Source organism: Lissotriton helveticus, chromosome 11, assembly GCF_964261635.1.
Source record: "Lissotriton helveticus chromosome 11, aLisHel1.1, whole genome shotgun sequence".
NCBI classification, from domain to species: Eukaryota; Metazoa; Chordata; class Amphibia; order Caudata; family Salamandridae; genus Lissotriton; species Lissotriton helveticus.
Window position 1 is genome coordinate 631,506,634 of NC_136072.1, and position 20,629 is coordinate 631,527,262.

The following is a 20,629-nucleotide window of genomic DNA, read 5'->3' on the forward strand; positions in this document are numbered from 1 at the left end:
TCCCTTATCCGTAGTATGTGGCATCAACCCACACACCCAACAATTAGTAGTGTTAACCACTAACTGGTGCTGATGTAGGAGTTGAATAAAGGAATTATTGCGGAATTCTGCACGTCTAGCCTGCTCGTGTTCAGGTAAGATGTGAAAAGAATGAGGAGAGTCAGTGGGGATGAGTTTAAGGTCAGGGGTAGGAGTAGGTATGATAGAAGACAAGAAGTGAAACATTGTGTAATACACTGCACCTACCAAAAATGCAGAAATAGTCATACACAGTACAAATATTTGGAATATAAAGCATTTGGTACGACTGAGTTGCTGCAGCTTGAATCTTCTTGCTTGAGTTCTTTCCAAATCCATCAGCTTCAAAAATGCCATTCCCTATGACCGTCCGCAACGTTTCTTGACGCACTTCGTTCTGTGTAGCAATAGTCAATTCCTAGGAGTTCCCAGGAATCAACGGTCTTTAACCTAGCGTCAAGACCTACTAACCAGAAGGAAGTACACGCGCGGCCCTACGGCCTTTATTTCACAATATATATATATATATCAAAAACAAATGTCTCTCAGCTGTGGAAACAAAAAATGTAAGGAACGAAGCTCAATGAATATATACAAAATAATTACAATGGTGTGAGTGTTCAAACTGATCATGGAAAACGGGATAATGCACTTGTCAAGGGACAGAACGGGGTTTTTTTATTAGTCTTTAGTGCTGGATCTTAAAAAATATCGGGTTTTCCCAGGACGTGTCTGTTCGTTAAACAAAAGATCCGTTGAAGGGACAACGCCCTGTTGATCAGCTGAATGCTCTGGTCTTGAGTTTTCTGATGACAAGTGTTCAATAATGCCTCTTTGCTGCACTGAGGATTCTCCGACAGGTTGTGCGTCGCTGAAAGGTACAAATGCCGGTAATCCTTCGGTTTCAGTTGATGCAATGCCTTTCCTCACCCACGAGACTGCTGGCAACGGAATGGGGACTTTCTTGGTGTGGGTAGCATGCACCCAATTTCTGCGCCCCTCAAGACGAACTGCAGTTCTCGTGGCAAGGAGGACTTGGTAGGGTCCAGTGAATCTAGGGTCCAAATTGTTCTTGCGTGAGAAGTTGCGCGTCACCACCCAATCTCCGGGCTGGAGTTGGTGGCCTGGACCCTCCGTCTGTGTTGGCAATGCTTCGTAAACCTGTTGGTGAATTAACCTCAGTTTAGCAGTCAAGTCATGAAGATAATCGATTAACATTGGATACTCAAGTTCACAAAAGACACCTGGTCTAGGGACCCCCCAAACATTAGCAGGACGACCGAACACTATTTCATAGGGACTGAGCCCTACTCGGGAGTGTACAGTTGCCCTTGTTGACAGTAATGCTAAGGGTAAAGCGTCAGGCCACGAAAGACCTGTCGTAGCCTGAATCTTTGCTAGTTTTAGTTTAAGGGTGCCATTATACCCTTCAACCAAACCGGCTGACTGAGGATGGTTGGCACTATGGAATTTTTGAACAATCCCTAATCCGCGACACACACTCTTCATCACGCTCCCAACAAACTCACTTCCGTTGTCTGACCACACAACCCGAGGCATTCCGTAACGGGAAAAATATTCTTTAAGTAAAATTTTTGCCGTGGACAAAGCTGTATTATCCTTAAGGGGGTAGGCCTCAATCCATCGGGAGAATGCGCACACCACAACCAATACATACTTCAAGTTATTACATCTCTCCATGTGGATAAAGTCTAACTGGATAACTTCGAAAGGGTATGCAGGAGGGGCAAAATGGCCTGGTGGAGTGGGAGTGCCCTTACCAGGATTATGCATCAAACACACCATGCAATTCTTAACCAAACGTTCAGCACATTTCGTGATACCATCATTCTTCCACACAGGAAACAGCAATTTACAGATACCTTTCGCGCTAATATGTGCTAACCCGTGTGCCATAGTCACAACAGCCAGCACATACGCATCAGGCAACATCCATCTTTTCTGTTCCGACAAGTCAATCCAACAACCATTCGCATCCAACTTCCCCGTACTTTCTTTCCACTTCGTCTTCTCAGTTTCGGTGGCCTCATTCTGAATTGCTTTCACACTCTCGATAGTGTTTTCACACATACTTGATTCTGCAGGCCACCTAACCGAACTCGTCACATACATTCGAGTGCTAAGGTTCCGGGCAGTCTCTTTAGCAGTTTCATCCGCAAATGCATTACCACAACCAACATCATCCGTCACCTTACGATGCGCACTACATTTAACAATCGCCACTTGCTTAGGCAACGTAAGTGCATCCAGAAGATCATTCACAAGCTGGCCATGCTGAATCTTCGTACCATGCGATGTCAGAAAACCTCTCTCTCTCCATAACCGTCCAAAACTATGTGCCACACCAAATGCATACTGGCTATCTGTAAACACATTCACTCGTTTATCTCTAGACAACACACATGCTCTTGTCAAGGCAATGAGCTCAGCAGCCTGAGCTGAATTCTGACTCAACCTTGCGCTCTCCACAATCGTTCTCAATGTAACTATAGCATACGCAGTTGTCACATCACCATTCGGCAACTTGAAACAAGAACCATCCACATACAGAGTACCATCGGGATCTGTCAATGGAGTATCCTTTAGGTCAATGCGACCCTTGGTTTCCTCCTCAGTTCTGAGGTAGCAGTCATGTACTGCTTCACTGCTTGATTCTGTGTCGATCGGCAGCAATGTTGCTGGATTCAACACATTACATCGTTTTATCCGTATATGACTGGCCAGCAACGTCAACTCATACCCAGACAATCTTGCACTTGTCAGATGTTGAGTTTTCGTTCGGTTCAATAGAGTGTCGACTGCATGCGGAACCATTACCGTGAGCATATTATTCATGACTAGACCTGCAGACTGTCGAATGGACGCCGCAGCTGCCGCTGTTGCCCTTAAGCAACTTGGCAAGGCTCTTGCTACTGGGTCTAAAGTCGAAGAAAAGTAGGCACATGGGCGTTGCTTACCACCAAAAGATTGTGTCAAAACACTCAACGCGCAACCATCCCTCTCGTGAACGTATAGTGTAAACGGCTTACTGTAATCAGGGGTACCCAATACAGGAGCCGAACACAGCGCATCACGCAATTCAGAAAAACTTTTCTGACATTCTTCAGACCAAGGTACTGGGGATGAAACATCTTTGCACGTAAGGGCTATCAATGGTTTCGCCAATAATGAAAAATTTGGAATCCATTGTCTGCAGTAGGACGTAATACCTAAAAAGGCACGAACATCTCTCTGGGTTTTTGGCACAGTCATTCGGGAAATTGCTGCAATTCTCTCTGGGGTCAACCTTCTCCCTTCTTTTGACAATAAGTGACCTAAATAGGTAACTTCTTGGCAACAATACTGTAGCTTCGAAGGTGATACCTTGTGGTGCAAGTCATGTAGATAGTGCAATAATGATACTGTAGCCGTCTTGCAAATAGCTTCTGTATCAGCTGCCACTAAAAGATCGTCAACGTATTGAATCAAAGCTGCACCTTTAGGCAATACAAAGTCATCAAGCTGACCTTTAAGTGCTTGGCTGTAGATTGATGGACTTTCACAGTAACCCTGTGGAGCGCGTTTCAGTCTAAAACTGCGTCCTCCTAATGAGAATCCGAACAGGTCTCTGCTTTCCTCTGCAATCGGAATGCTAAAGAAAGCATTCTTTAAGTCGATCACTGTGAACCAGGAGGCAGATGCCGGAATCATTGTTAGTAAAGCCGTAATGTCGGGAACCACAGGAAATTGCGGAACCACTATTTTGTTTACCTCTCTCAAATCTATAACAAAACGATACACAGGAGGTTTAGTTGGGTCAGTTCGTTTCAGAATTGGCAATACAGGGCTATTGCACACGTTTCCACGAGTTTCTTCAACAACACCCTTTCCAATGAGATCATAAACGATTCCTAACAGTGCTCGTTCGCCTTCAAGAGAAATACGATATTGAGGTAAACGCGGTAATCGCGCATTTGGTTTCAATTGAATCACATAGGGTGGAATGTCTAACAGGCCCACATCATTGGGACCTGTGGCCCATAAGGACGCAGGAAGGGAATTCAATTCCGGTGGGAATTTATCAACCGATAAATATATGGGAGAGATCACTCTTCTTCCTAATGTAAGCTCCACTCCTTCAGGGGAACAATACAATGTTGCATATAATCGTTTCAACAAATCCAGGCCCAAAAGATTTTCGCCACAACCTGTAGATAGAATCAATGGAGCCGTTAGCTTACGAGATCCAATCATAAGAGGCAAAGGGTTAGAGACTGGGTTACTAACAGGGGCGCCAGAGAATCCGACGGAAACATTCGTTAAGCCAGACAAAGGTGCGCCAGGGAGTTTTGAATGCATGATGGAACTTTTCGTCGCACCAGTGTCTAACAGAAAAGGCTCAACTACACCTGATGTAGCTACTGCAACGTAAGGCCCACTCTGATCGACCGGAACTGACACTACTCCCTCTCTTTGTCGTTGGCTGTCCTAATAGTGGTCATTTGCAACAGTGTCATGCTCTACATAATAATCATCCACATTATACTGTGCAGACCGAACTGACCCTGTATTTCGCTGGTCAAAATAATTATTTGCATCCGATTGATTTTGATGACGATCAATCTGATTGTGGAATGTACCACGACCTCTACCACGTGGTGCCTGTTGCGGACCAACACCACGATTTCCCCGAGCTGACACACCATTTAAACGGTCTTTTAAAGCAAGACACTCATATTTTAGGTGTCCTTCTTTCCTACAATACGCACACTGATTATATCCTAGTGTAGATCTATAATCAAAGTTGTCAGAACGCTGCTGTATCCTATCAGTCTGTGCTCGCGGTCGATACTGTTGTTGTGAATCATTTTGATTTGATCGTGGAGGATATGCTTGCTGCAACAAAACCTTCGTTTTGAGTTCTTTCGTTTTCTTTTCCACACGATCACTTTCTTCCTTTTCCCTATTTTCGTAATACTGGGCCGTTGCCAATATTTGCGCAGGGGTTGAGACTGCCCACGCGCTTTCTGAATTCTTTAATTTGTTGCATAGCTCAGGCAGCAAATTTGACACAAATTTGTCAACGAATAACCGCTGACCTCCCTCAGCGCCCATGTCCTGGCCGCTGTGGTCGATAAACGCTTCCTCAAACCTTGTAAAGAAATCTGAGACACTCTCGTCTTTCTTTTGCTTACAAGCTGATAACTTATCCCAGTTCACCTTCATTGCGGGCATGAGAGTTTTCATGAGCGTAATGATTCTCTGAGGCAAATCCAAGATCAACTGTTCAGGTTTAGCCCCACCAACTTGTAATGCATCAGCTGCTAGCAGTGTAACCCAATCACCCCCTAATTCAACTGCGTGATTGGCTTGACGAATTTTAGCCCAAACTGGTTGCGGTACAACATTGCCAAACAACATGTCGATGTCGGCAATATTCATAATAGAAGCTTCCACCAGTTGTGATAACTCCTTATAATAACCAGCCGGATTTTTACGCGGATCGGGTAAGGATTGCTTCACCTGCAAAACTTCCGATCGTTTCCATGGAAGATGTATCCACACCCTTTGGAAATGTGGTAAAACCGGAGGGTTTGCACCGGGGTCACCAGGGACCCATAGCGGCGGAACCTCTCTCATAGGATACTGACCAGGAACTGCTTTCCAGTTCTCAGTGGTATCATCTAATGACGCTCGAGAACGTGCTGTGGGTCTGAATGCTAATAAGCGTTCCACGGCACGTCGTACATCGTCTCCTATAATCATACCATTCGAAAAGTGACTCTGGAGTTCAATTATGTCGGACGGTACATCATCTACATCATTATTGTACCATTCTTCTCTCAAAAAGTTACACATTTCCTCAAATACGAATCTCTGCGTAGGCTCATTAAACTGAGAAAACGTATCGAACACTACACGTGGAGTGTAATTGGCAGGATGTCTTATCCACCTATGTGCCATTGTTACTAACGTCTCTTTCTCTCTACCACTAGGGATCTGACTCCGTCTCTGAGGAGTATCAGATGAATCCGACGAAAATAACGGACCAGAAAGAGGTGAATAAAGGGTAGCAACAGAATTAGGAACACGCTTACGAACAGATGGGGAAAGAAAAACAGGAGCAACAACACTAGAGGTAAAAGAAGGCATAGTAGGAACAGACAAGGTAGTCGGAGTAGCAGAAACAACAGTCTGCAAAGGTACAGGTACAGGAGTAGTAGGAACGAGGACAGGTGGTGGAACAAACGTAGGGTTAACAGCGGGCTGACCCGCAGCCGCCGGAGCAACAAGAGGAACAACAGGAGGGACTATAGGAGGAACTACAGGAGCAGTAGCACCCTGTACATAAGGAGGTGGTGATTTCATCAAGTATGATAGCAAGCAATCCTCCTTCATATCTTCTTCTTTCTTTTCTGATTTATTCGGTAAAGCTGGGTAACATTTATCCATTCTCATATGATGTAATCTAGTAGCTATTTCCATATCTTTTTCTTCTTTGTCTTGTCTACATTCTTTTATAGCTTGCATTATCGGAACAAATTCTTGCTTTTTATCCTTTTTAAGTTGTTTGATTTCTTTCTGTTTGGCCTCTTTACGCCATATCCGAAAGGAATCAAACATAGCTGGCCTAGCTTTCTTTAAAAATAATTTAGCCTCAAGATTATCTAAAATCGAAAGTTCAAAAGTCCCATGTGGTGGCCATCTAAGGTCACCATCTTTCTTTGTGTAGCGGATCCAGTAATCATTATAGATTATGGGACCCACACCATGTCGACTATATAGATCATGAATAGGAGTTCCAACTGGAGGTATCGGACATGAGTCCTCCAACCGGGAATCCATTGCGCAACATTTGAAAATACGAAACAAACCACTATGGCTAGGCATCGTGCACACTAACCTAGTATCAAACTTCAAGGATTACCGAAGCAATAAAACCTCGTGTAAGTCAAAACCCTCGGTTTTTGGCAATTGCAACTGTCAAATAATACTAAGAATCAATACTAAGAACCACAAATGCAATGGAACCATGCAATACAACAAAGCCGTAAGGCTATTACAAAGCTCGGAGAGCTATTACCACAAAGCCTGAGGAGGCTATCACAAAGCTCAATGAGCTATTACAACAAAAACCTTAAAGGTTAACACCAAAGCTTTCAAAAAGCTAAAAACAATCACTAAGGACTGGGAGCGACCCACAAATACTTAACTCAGAACTTCAATGGCGTCACCAGGAAGGCCCGTCTATCGTCTCGCTTTGTACAAAGGTCTACGCCGGGCGTCGAAGACAGGTCGACAGTCAGGGCATCGGTCCGTCGCAGCCGTCAGGAGGCGGGAATCTTCGCAGGGAAAAACTTCGGGCCACTTATTTCGACAACAGGATCGATGAAGCGGGGTGCACCTTCCCTCGGAGATTTCACACGAAGTTCCTCACGAACATCAGGCTTTGGACCGGACCGGTACCGCTGAAGTCGCCCCACGTGGGCGCCAACTGAAGGACTGGACTTTTATCAGTACCAGCGATGCCAGGGAACAACACCTATAACCTTCATGGGATACCTGTTTCGGCGCACAAACTACAGAGACACGGGACACTTCCTTCGGCGTCAAAGATTCAAGGTTTATTACTGCAGGGAACACAGAAGTCACGACAAGTACAACACGTGCAACTTGGGGAGACTGCTTCAATTTGGTTCTGTGGATCGCTCCTTTTATACAGATTTTACCCATAGGACATCATGATACACAAAGTTTACAACCCGGTTCCCATAATTATCCCTCAGAGGGGTCGCTTTGGTCACTTTGATACACATAAGGTCCGGAACATAAGTGCGGAAACATTTGGCGGTTCCCAACTGTAAAAACCCAGCTTCCCAACATTGGTGAATTCCAATCGGCAGTAAAACAGATCGAAATAGGAACTAAAACAGGTGAAGAGGAAGATGGAAACAGTGAGAGAGTCGAAAAGGGTGTAAAGGGGAGGTATCGGGAAACACGAGATACAGACATCAAAGGGACGTGCCTAATGAGATGCACGGCTGAGACAATAAACTGGCACGGCAAGATGAGCCTCGAGCGGGGCCATCTGCCTTACAGTATCATCCCCCTCATCATAAAGACACTTACAAAGAACATGTGTCTTCCGCAAATGTCGTGGGAGTCCCAAGGTCGCGAAGCGGACAGTGTCCGTTCGCTGGCTACTTGAGGGCAAGAGACAAAATGGATGCCGTATCTAAGATGGAACCCGTGGGTACAGATGGAAAACTCACATATCAAATGAACGGTTTAAGTTAACACAGCGAAACTGCGCACACTTACTAAACTCGTCATTTACGGTTCTTAGATACCAGACTCGACCATATTCGTGCGAGTCGAAAACATCACCTAAAATTGTCACGGAACCTCACCCGGACATACTATATCCAGGAGCAAAGTTGGAGTCCAGCGAAAACGCAGGTAGCTCCAGAACCTCGGTTCTCAGAGGCGCGGTAGGGCCATGTGGAACAGTCAGCAACAAGCATATTGAAATTACTTGCTGGAAAGGAGCAGACAGGGCAGCTCCAACTGAGCTGAAAGATCAAAGATGGATCGTGAGAACTATAAAAAACGACAACTGACAAATCGGCCAGAACCCATGTGTACATATGCAAAATCAATTGTGCATATACTCCTGGAATATTAATGGTTTAGCCACTAAAATGCAAGATCTAGAATTTATAGCTTACATAAGATCATTCGACATAGTGGCATTACAGGAAACATGGCTCGCTGAACCTCCACACCTCCAGGCGTACCTACGCTTCTTTACAGGTGCCAAAAGGACAGCCAAGTACGGACACCTAAAGGGTGGCCTAGCAACATACGTAGCAACCACTAGTTTTGTCAAGACAGAAGAAATTGGGATTTCTTCGGCAGCTGTGCTTGCAGTTAAACTGGCCCTAGCACCACCAGGTTCAGGCAAAGCCAGTATTGATTGCATTCTGATCAATGCTTATATCCATCCCAAAGAAGAAAAAAAAAGCAGCAAAGGAACCACACATCTTCTTGGAGGAGTGTATCATGGGAAGATCAACAACTAACATTGTACTTACAGGGGACTTCAACCTCAACCTCATGGGTACTCCACAAGAAGAGGTAATCTTAGCTCAAAATACAACTTGGGACCTACCGTCGCAAGGGAAGCTACAAACAGCTAAACAAACAAAATTGGGAGCGCAGATACTTGAAGAAATGGAACACTTCAATATCAGAGCCTTAAACAGTAGGTTTGGGGGAGATAGGCCGCCAGCTCCAACTTACTACTCAACGAGAGCCAACAGCATATTAGATTATACCTTTATCTCATTACCTCTTTTTCATTATACAACCTCGATCTGGATAGGAAAAAAAACTGACAGTGACCATTGCCCTCAGGAAATTGTTTTGGACATTGCGAGACCCATACTCGAGCGATCAAATGCCCCAAAAGAGTCTATTCATACTGTTAATTTCAAAAAAATTAAGCACTCGGTAGCAATGGGCGAAATCTTAATAGGAAGGGCACAACATCACTTTACGGAGCGCACGGGATCAAATGAAATCATAAAATGGGAACAATTTAAAACCACCATGTCGAATTATGCAACGAAGCCCAAAGCATATGCAAAGCTCAGCAACATGGGCAATCTATCTCGAGAGCTCAGAGACAAAATTAGGGAAACAAAAAACTCGATTTACCGTTTAATGAGAGAAATACAGCTGGATCCTAAAGAAAAAGCAAAGCAAAACCACCTTCGGACACTGAAATCTTCACTAAAAAAGCTGAAATGGGAAGCAAACAAAACAAGGGAGGAAAACTTGTGGGCAAAACTCCACTCAGACATTAAACAGAATGACGGGGCAAGGTTCTGGAAAACCGTTAACTCTCTGACATGTCCAGCAAACTTGGGGTGTTTCTTCCAACATTACAGAGGAAACATGGGCACTCTATCTTGGCAAGCACTTTAATCGAGACTTACCCAACAACCGGGATTTATCCAACCCTAACATCACAAAAGACCATAAAGCTGACAATGCGCAACAAATACTATCGTACACAAACATTAAAGACAGTTATGAATCAAATAATTCCCCAATGCTGCAACATAACATCAAATGCCAAATCAAAAAAGGCAGAAGGGAAGGAGCTCCGGGACCAAACGGGATCCCGCCAATCCTCTTCAAACAAGATATGGGTTATTGGGCAGCAGCTCTCGAAGCCCCTTTTTTTTTAAAATCAGGAGCTCGAACATCTTGCCAGGCTCCTGGAAGGGCTCTATCATTACCCCAATATATAAAGCAGGGGATAGGACTCTCCCTCAAAATTACAGACTAGTGGCCCTAATTGACAATGAGGCGAAGTACTTCGCAGGCCTTCTGCTGGAGGAACTACAGGCATGGGCCACAAACAAAGCTCTGATACCGGTTTACCAGACAGGTTTTGTTAAATCAGTGGGCACGACGACCAATATACTAATCATGGGCATTCTAATAGATAAGGCAGAGACAAAAAACTGCCCCTACACCTCTGCTATATAGACTATAAAGCGGCCTTTGACAACATCAACCGGAATCTCCTATGGTCAAAATTAAACGGCTGGGGGATCTCAAAACCATTGTTGGACTTGTTAATAAATCTGCACATGGAGACTTGGATAAAGATAAAGGTGGGGGACGGCTCACTGCTGTCAAGGCGCATACAGACCAACAATGGCCTCAAACAGGGCTGCGTTTTGGCCCCCAAACTGTTTAACCTGTACTTGGGCGACCTGGCTCCAACTTTGAACAACTGCAACTCACATGCCCCTAAACTAGGAGGGCTTAATCTGCCATGCCTCTTATATGCGGACAACATTGTTCTAATAAGCAACACCAAAGTAGGGCTCCAAAACCTCTTGAACGCCACGCAGAGCTATTCCAAGACAAACGACCTAACAGTAAACCTCGAGAAAACTCAAACTATGACCATCAGCAAAAGAAAAAGGAAAATCTTTTCGTGGTTTTGGAACAATTCTTGTATCAAAGACACGTCGACATATAAATATCTAGGCGAGAAGATTGATAACGGCGGTCGATTCAGTGTGCAAAGGTCTAGCATCAGAGGCAAAGGACTTGCACTGGCAATTGCCTTAAAAACACTGAATAACAAGCTTTCTGGCCCATCTTTAACACCATTGGTACAAGTTATCCGTGCCAAACTGCTGCCCACAATAACTTACGGACGCGAGGTGCTACGAGGCAGAGACGCAACAATACTTGACAGCACAATTATAGCCGCATATAGAATTATCTTTAGCATTCCTAAGCGAACCTCCCCATCACAGATCAGGCTGGAGTTTGGCATCCAACAACAGCTCCTGGCACGACAGGGGGCCTACATTTGCGTATGGGACAAAGTGAGGCAATCCGCAGAAGGAACATTAAACGAATATCTGTGGGGAGAGTTAGAGCAATCTCCGACCTCACCAGCAGCTAAATACTTAGCAAAAAGTCTTGTAAACACTGGGCTGGAACAGCTCTGGGCTTCCTCCACAGACCACAAAACGTTCAATAAACTGGCAAAGAAGTCGATTAAACAACAGTCGTGGGTCCAAGATAAAGCAGACTTTTCAAAAAGAACGCACGCCTGGATGACTCTGAACTCATAATCGGCAAAAGCTCCTCAGCACTACTTTGGTCTGGGCTAAGCCAAAAAAAACAAAATGTCCTTCTTAAGCTACAGGCTAGGTCTGCTGCCGTGCATTCAGCATGTTCCACACTGGCTAAAAAAGAAAGCAGGCACGCTATGCCGGCTATGTGGTGTCACACAAGAAGATATGCTTCATTTGCTATGCTCCTGTGAGAAAATGCTAGAGGAGCGGACACTTTTTTGAAGCACCACTTCATCCGACATGGGACACGGACACGAAGGAGCGCAGTTCTTACCTGTTTTTCATCTCAGGACCCTCAGCTGAGCTGTAGCCTTGTAAAATTTTTAAAGGCAGTGGAAAAAAAATGCCCGGACTCGATCCTTGAACTGACTTAAAAAAAAAAAAAAAAAACTCTGATTTTAAACATCTGATTTTTAACCTGTTTTAAAACAGAAACTGTGTCTATTGTCTAAATACTAGTGTGACAAATGAAAGGTTAACATGTTTTAAAATCAGGATGAACAGAACAGCAACGTCAACGCCATGTTAGTTCTATAAGATATGTTATTTTATATTGTGTTTTATTTTAATTCATATTTTGTAATTGTATGGCATTGGTTTTAATTAACTGTGCAAGTAAACTTAAAACTTAAACTTAAAACATTTGTAGATCATTCTGGTGTTTAGCTGGGAATTTTGTTAGTATGGGTAGTATTCTGAAGTTTCAGCTAGACATGGGTGTAAACATATCCCTGTGTTAATTTATGACTTCTTTGTGAAGTGGCATCTAATTTTTCAGTTAGAATTGTTATGACAAGGAATCCATAATAGAGAGGTCCTATAACGAGTACCCCACAACACAAATCATTAGAAGGAAGGATTCAGGTGTCCTTACAGCACTTTGGGCCTGATTTAGAGGTGGGCAAAGAGGGAAGGTGACAAAGTACCCTCTCTGCCACATTGAAGGTCTGCCTGCCTCATTTACAGATGGGCCGACCTTCAGTATGTAGATATTGGAGACTACTATATCTCCACCTCCAACATGCTCATCTGACGGCCGACAGAGTAAAAACCATCGGAGGTTTGGCCATGTGGCCACCTGTCCAAATTACAGTAGGAGAACAGATGGACAATTTTTACTTTTACAAGCTGCCACCCAAAACATGGCAGTATGTAAAAGTCAAACTTTTTCAGTAGCCCCTATTCCATTAGAGAAAACTCCGATGGCAAGGGGGTCATTACTTTCTATTTTCGAAACAAAATCACACTTTGGATTTCTTTTTTAAAATAAATAACGAAAATGAAAGTGTGAGGTTCAGTGCCGTCATGCTAACGGAGCCTCATGGCACACTTTTAATGCATGTGCAAGAACCACCATGACAGCGGTTCCTGTAAATGTAAGAGATGTCCACTGGACCGGTGGGCATCTCTAAATTTGAAGGGTAAAGTACCCTAGCTGTAGTGTCTTAGCAGCCACAAAGACACGGATTCGGTGGGAACCGTCGTTCATCTGCGTAGCCCTTCATCTTTTCTTTCTTTATTTTATCTACTGCCGCAATTTCCTCGTGATCAGAGTCAGGATACAGGGCACCCTCAGGTGGGTTCATCATGGGCAGTCTGGTGCGCACTGGCCTACCCAGCATGAGGGTGGCCGGACACTTGCCTGTGGTGGAGTGGGGCATGTTTCGATACGCGCGTAATACTTCATTGAGCGCTGTTTGTATGTTCTTTCGGGTGAGCTCCGCCTGTTGAATGGTTTTCTTGACTGTGGCCGTGAATCGTTCCACCATTCCGTTTGCCTGCGGCCAGAGTTGTGTGATTTTGCGATGTTTGAAATTTAGGTGGCGAACAAAATTGGCAAAGTCCTGGCTGTTGAATGGGGGCCCATTGTCAGATTTTACCACTTGGGGGATGCCCTGAGCGGCGAAGACTTCATCAAGGATTGGTATGGTGCTGGATGCTTTGGTGGACGTGCTGAGTTGTGCAATCGGGAATCTGGAGTATTCATCCATAATGACAAGGACGTATTGTCCCGACTTGAACGGCCCAAAGAAGTCAACCGCAACTTGTTACCAAACGCCATCCGGCAGGGGAGACATTTGCAGTGGTGCAGGAGGATCTGGACGGCTCACGAGTTGGCATTGTGGGCAGTCTTTCAGCATTATCTCAACCATTAGATCCAACGTCGGAAACCAGACCCGCTTTTGCAGTGCTCTTTTTGTGCCTACAATTCCCCGTGACCTTCGTGGGCTAGATTGATGACCCCTTGTCTTAGCTGTTTCGGAATTACAATTCAGTTGTCTCTTAGGACGAGACCATTGGCCGCTATTGATAGTTCGTCATGGACGTGCTTGAATGCAGACATCTCTTGGGCATCGATCTGATCACCTTGTCCCTTGACTTCTGTGTGTCGCCAGCTACTGGTTTGTATGCGGCGTTTGACTTCGTTCAGGATCGCATCTGAGTGAGTGGCCTCGCAAATCGCTTCCAGCGGGACAGAAGGAGGTCTGGTCTGATCCACCACGAAATATATGTACTCGTCCGCAATCGACCATTTGGATTTACTGGTCAGGTCTGGGTGTCTTGACATGAAATCGGCAAGGTTTGCCGCCTTCCCCGTCTTATGTACAATGGTGTATGTGTACTCCTGTAGCCGAAGGCCCCATCTCTCTATCTGAGGTGGCATCTTAGCCCGGGGGTTTCCAAAGATGGTGATCAAGGCTTGATGGTCCGTGGCCAGTGTAAAATGCTTCCCAAATATGAAAATGTGGAAATGCTTGCAGGCCCAGACTACGGCCAGACTTTCCTTTTCGGGTTGCGAAAACACCCTCTCCGTGTCCGTTAAGCTCCGACTGGCGTACGCTACGATGTGGAGTTGGTCATCGTCTCTGTCATATTGCGCCAGAATGGCTCCTAGTCCCACAGGACTGGCGTCCACTGTTATTTCTGCCTTTCTCTTTGGGTTGAAGTAGGCCATGTTTTCGGCAGACCCCACTGCTTTCTTGATGTCTCTGAAAGCATGTTCACACTCTGATGACCACTGAAATGGCTGCCCCTGTTTGGTGAGAGTTCTCAGGGGGTAGCTTATCGTAGCATAGTCCTGTATGTACCTGGTGCAGTAACTGGCCATGCCCAGAAACGAGCGCACGTCCCTGACGTCGCACGGGCTTGGAGTATCATTCAGTGCAGCTACTTTGTCGGGATCAGGTTTCATGCCCATTCCAGAAAAGACATGGGCGTAGAATTTCAGCGTTGGTTTATGAAATTCGCATTTGTCCTGGTTGAGTGTGAGGTTGGCTTCCATCAGGGCATGGCAGACCCGATCCAGCGCTGTGTCATGCTCTTGAGTGGTGGCCCCATACACCAAGATGTCATCACTATAGTTCAGGATGTGGAGAACACGATGGATTGTTCTCCGAATTGCTTCCTGAAAGATTTCAGCGGCCGAGGACAGACCAAAACTGAGTATTTTATACCTGAAGAGCCCCAAATGGGTTGAAAATGTCGTGATGTATCGGGATCGCTCATGCAGCTCCAGTTGATGGTATCCTTTGTTAAGGACCAATTTTGAGAATATTTTAGCTCCGTTGGGTGACGCGATCATGTCACTAATGTGGGGGCCTGGGTGCCTCTGCCTCTCTATGGCGGTGTTGGGCGCTCTCATGTCAACACATAGACAGACTCTGTCCGTCTCTCCTTTCTTAGGGACCACGACGACTGGAGAAACCCATGGCGTTGGTCCATCTGTCCTCTCGATGATGTCAGCCTCGAGTAGGTCCTGGAGATCTTTCTCCACAGCTTCTTGTAGATGGAACGGGATCTTCCTGCGATGTTGGGCCACCGGCGTGATTTGCTCATTGATGTGGAGCCAAATTTGACAATTTTTCATCTTTCCAAGACCCTGGAAGAGCTTGGGGAATTTTTGAGTGATGTCCAGTTTGTCATCGACTTTGTAGAGTATGTCCACAAGTCTCAATTGTTCTGCCGTGGGCAGACTTAAGAGGCAGTCCGCTTCAGGCCCGTCAATTACGTGGATGTAGGCTTGGATGGTGCGATCTTGATACGGTAGATCTGTCGGAAACTTCCCAAGACAGGGAAGCGGCTTCTTGGACATCCACGTGTATACTCGCACATGGGCATTGATCAATTTGGGTGGTGTCCTCATTCTTTGGTATTCAGCCACTGGTATATAATTGAGGGAAGCTCCACTATCCAGCACAAACTTAGCATGGTGAGAGCCAATTTTGATGTCAAGCCGTGGATATTCCTTTAGACGGTCAGGATCCGCTACAAAGCATATATATTCGTCACTGTCTAGTGAGATGTATGAGAGTGATCTGGACTCTCTTGATGAAGACCGGCGAGATCGGTATGTCCGGCGGGAGTAACAGCTGGAGTGTGACGACCCAGTGGACGAGTCTCGCCGTTCTTGCACTGCTCTGGCATGATGGCGACTGCTTGAGGGACGAAACTGCCTGGTGGGCTGTTGTTGCTCTTCATTATGGGGAGTTCCACACATGCTTTCAAAATGGTTGTCTCTTCCACACTTCCGGAACCTTTGACCTAGAGCCGGGCACGTGTCTGCGTGTGGGAAATCATAGCCACATCTGTAGCACTTAAGTTGTCGCTCCGATCTTTTCTTGGTGCGACTTGAACTTCTGCGGCAACGACTTGAGGGCTGGTGCTGCTTTTTGGATCTGGAGGAGCGAGCTTGTGGTGGGGAGCGTCTATGCGTCTGTCGAGACTGAAATCTGAAGGCTTGCTCACATTTCTCGCTTTGCCCGGCCTCCATTTTCTTCGCATGCTCATCTGCCTGATCATTTACTCGCGTCATTTCCTCAATCTCGTCTAGTGAATAGCTTCTCTTAAGCAGTTTGCATCGCAATGATTCTGATAAGCAGCCTTCTATAATCCTCAGTCTGAGTGCATCTTCTGTGGAAAAAGAATCAAAGTCACAGTATCGTGCTAAGGGTCTCAGACGTGTGATGAATACACTCATTGGTTCTCCTTTCCCCTGCGATGCCAGGTTAAACGTGTATCGCTCATACTCAACATTCTTTTTGTGTAGGAACTTTCGGTTGAGCACCTCACAGACATCAGCATACGAAGCCGCGGACGCAGCTGGCAACTCTTTTATGATCTGACCGACTTCTTTACCTACTAGGTTCCTTAGAGCGATCAATTGCTGTCCTGCATCGGTCACGTGGGACCCTTTCATGAAGTCTGCGAAGTCCTCTAACCATTCTTGCCACCGGAGACCCATACCTCCACCAGATTCAAGAGTGAGGGGTTTCGGAGGGCGCAAGAACGACACTCCTAGCACACCCATGGGACCGGATTCAGTGTTCGCCTGACGAGACCCAGACATCGTGGGACCCTTTTCTGTTGATTACGCACTGGTGATTCTCTCTCTTCGAGTTGTACTTGACAAAGCTTGTTGACTATACTGGTAGCATACACCAATGCTTGTTGATATTTTTTTTCCGCTCAGTTGACCTTGCCAATGCTTATTTATGCTTGTTGTGTATTTTTTTTCCGCTCAGGTGAACTCGCCAATGCTTATTTACTTCTCTCGTTGCATTCGCCAATGCTTGTTTAAGTGTTCCAGTACTGGTTGCATACACCAATGCTTGTTGAATTTTTTTCCACGCTCAGTTGAACTCACCATTGCTTATTTGCTTTTCTCGTTGCATTCGCCAATGCTTGTTGGCTTTCCGGCACTCTGCCTGACTCCAAAATGGCCGCCGATGACCCCTGACAGGGGATTGGATGAGGTGCCTGACCTCAAGATGGCCGCCGCGAGAATCTCGTTCAAGCCGAGACTAGGGCCTTAAGCAGCCGGTACGAGAAGCACTTCCCTCCAGAATCGCCGGCACCGGCGGGCACTCACCCGCTCCCCAGGCACAGCGTCGAAGGCACACCAGGTGAGAGAGGCACTTTCAGGCAGCCTCGGACGACGACAGCGTCACCGGGGTGGGCTTCCGGTAGGCAGGCAGAACGGAGCGCTCCAACCCCACAGCACGCTACACACACACGGTGCAGCTGGGGTGAGCTCCCAGCGGGCGCAAACACACCTCTGGACGGCTGGGGTGGGCTCCCAGCGCGCGGGGACACTCGCGCGGCGACACGGCATCGAAGTAGACAGGCGGCCCAACACACTGGACGCGCCACGACTGCCAGGCATCCAACGACGTACTCCGACACAGTTAGCCAGTTCCGCACTACCGCAGGTCCCGTGGCCACCCTCGTCGCCAGTTGTAGTGTCTTAGCAGCCACAAAGACACAGACTCAGCGGGAACTGTCGGAACACCTTTATTGTACATCTACTCTCTTCTCACTCTATGGGCTAACTGCCCCCTCGTTCCCCAACTCCTCCCTTTCCGCCCGCCTTTGTCCTGTCCCCGGGCAGGTCCTAGTGCCCTTGTGCATTCACGTCGTGCCAAAGTCAAAATCAGGCCCCACATCACTGTTGACAACTGGCTATTTTCCTCACTGTATTTGAAGGGAGGTAAAGATTTTAATTATGTTTTGGATCGGGAAGCATTTAGAGTTTGTTGTATAGTCAAGGCAGAGAAAACTTAGGCTTTAATTATAATGAAGACCCCAGAACTTGATGGTTAGGGCAAAGTTTAGATGGGAGTAAGATTGAGGCTAAGAATGTTGGGAAAGGAAAGCTTAGGTTGAGTTTGGTGGATGATGAGTAAAAATAATTTAAATTGTAGAAGAATAACATGTAGTGAGTTTGTCTTGGCGAATAAAGTGACATTAATTAAGAAGCATTGGTAAAGAGATAGGCCTCGCCTTTGGAACATATTGGCTTTGTCAATGATTTTTAGCGATGCTGTGCAACATTCATGGCCCTACACAGCATGGCTAAAGAGAAAAAATGGCACTATGATGTACACATGCCACGCACCACGCATGTATGTGCCTACGTAATGATGCGAGTGATTTTTTAAAAATTTTATTTACCAACTCGAATTGAATAGGTAAATAAAAGCAAATTGGAGCAGGGAAGCAACATGGAGGGTACAGAGGGGAGAAGCAACACAAAGGGTGATGGGCAGGAAGCAATATGGAGGAAGGAAGCAACAGGGAGAGTGAAGAAACAATGACGGGGGACGAAGCATTAAGGGGGCGAGTGGCAAAAACTCACAGGGCACGGGGGAAGCAACATGAAGGGGAAAGCAACGCAGGCGAGAGGAACACATTTTCCTATCTGCACTTTTATGAAGCCTTGTACATAAATGCAACTAACTGCTAAACCAATAAAATATTTTCTCCTGAAGCTTTTACCGGAGACAGACAGGAAGAGCCGTTTGTGATCAATGGACACGACCAGATAAAGTTTCATGATGAGTGAGGCGGTGCGCTCTAAAGACCAACGCGAGTTGTGAACCGCACGAAAACCACTCTCCATTGCTTTCCCAAGTACTTTCCGAGCTTCTCTCTCAAGTGTTTTTTTGCATTAAAGACCCAAGCATCTCAAGAGTTTCCAGATACTGTTCTGGTATGTCAGCCACACGTCAGAAGAACAAACCTCTATCTATTGGAAGCTTAGATAATGTGCGGTGTCTGACTTTCCTGCTTTACCTTCAGAGGTGTAAAGTATGTTTTGTACACGTAGGTTTAATTAAATACATTAATATTCTTGTCATACTCTATCTATGTCATATCGCTTACTCACAATCGTATATTACATGTTAAATAACGGTAGTTTATAAAGCAATAACATTTCCAGAAAATCTTTTGTAACAGTTTTTCATGAAAAATAATTTACAAAAAAACGTTATTTGGGATTTTTTGTTTTTGTGTTTACTATATACCGTATTTGCATACTTGCGGCATTGCTGAACACCCACATCCTATGAAAACACAATAATCTAAAGGTGCATTAAAAGCAGCAGTAGGTGGCAGTAAGAGATCGAAAATTAGTAAATCTCAAGTTTATTATCGACTTAAAAACAATAGTGCTCTTTATTACAGTAAAAGTAAAAAAATATACAGCTCTCTTAAATTATTTCAGCAACTAACACTCCTTAATCAGCCTTCTTGCCATGCTAATAAAGTAGGATTCTACAATCCCTGTATAAGAAACTGTCTATAATTTCTTTATATGAGCGATTTATGACACATCTAGTCACCTATTGAAAATAAATTGTGTCATAACTCAACTGTGATAACTACTCACAGTTGAGTTCTGACTTCAAAATGCCTGCTGCCTGTTCCAGAAGCCAAGGAGAAAAGCAAGGCAGGTCATGGGGCATATTTAAAACAGCTGCTTAAGGAACAAGAAAAACCCTTACTTTTCTTTCTTCTGTTATGCTTTTTAGCTGTACAGTGACAAGCAGAGAGGAGAAATTATTGGCAACATGTTAATGTTTTTTTCACTCCCTAGGTAATTGTGGAACCGTTAAAATCTTTCTGTATGTTTCTACACATTCTAAGCTACTGTGCCTTTTTTAATTAAAAAAAACTCGTATTAAACTGATTCTAATATCTTATTGCAATACATATTTAACAGTTTTTTTATTTGTTTGTTCTTGCACTAGAGATTCTGCTTTTATTCTTCATATTTGCAAGCCTGCTTTCTCTTTCATATGAAAGAACAACACACCAAGAATGTTAGTCCTTTGTGGGAGAGGTGGTGTGTGACCGTGTATTATGAGGAATAATGTACCCCGCCATGCATGATAAGGATAGTGCAACTCTCCTCGTACTTCTTATAAAGGAACTTGTCCTTTGGCCTAATTTCTCTATATGGTCTTGGAACTCCTTGATGACTTGCAATACCCTTCTAAAGTACTGCAGGGGGGCTTTATCCCATATACAGAAAATCAGATTCTGCAATTCCAGTATAAAAGCAGGTCTCTGATTTCCTTATTACAATTGACTTGTGACATCCCTAGTCACCAGTTTTAAAGAAATTATGCAGCTGTCGAAGCTGGCAGCTGAGAAAA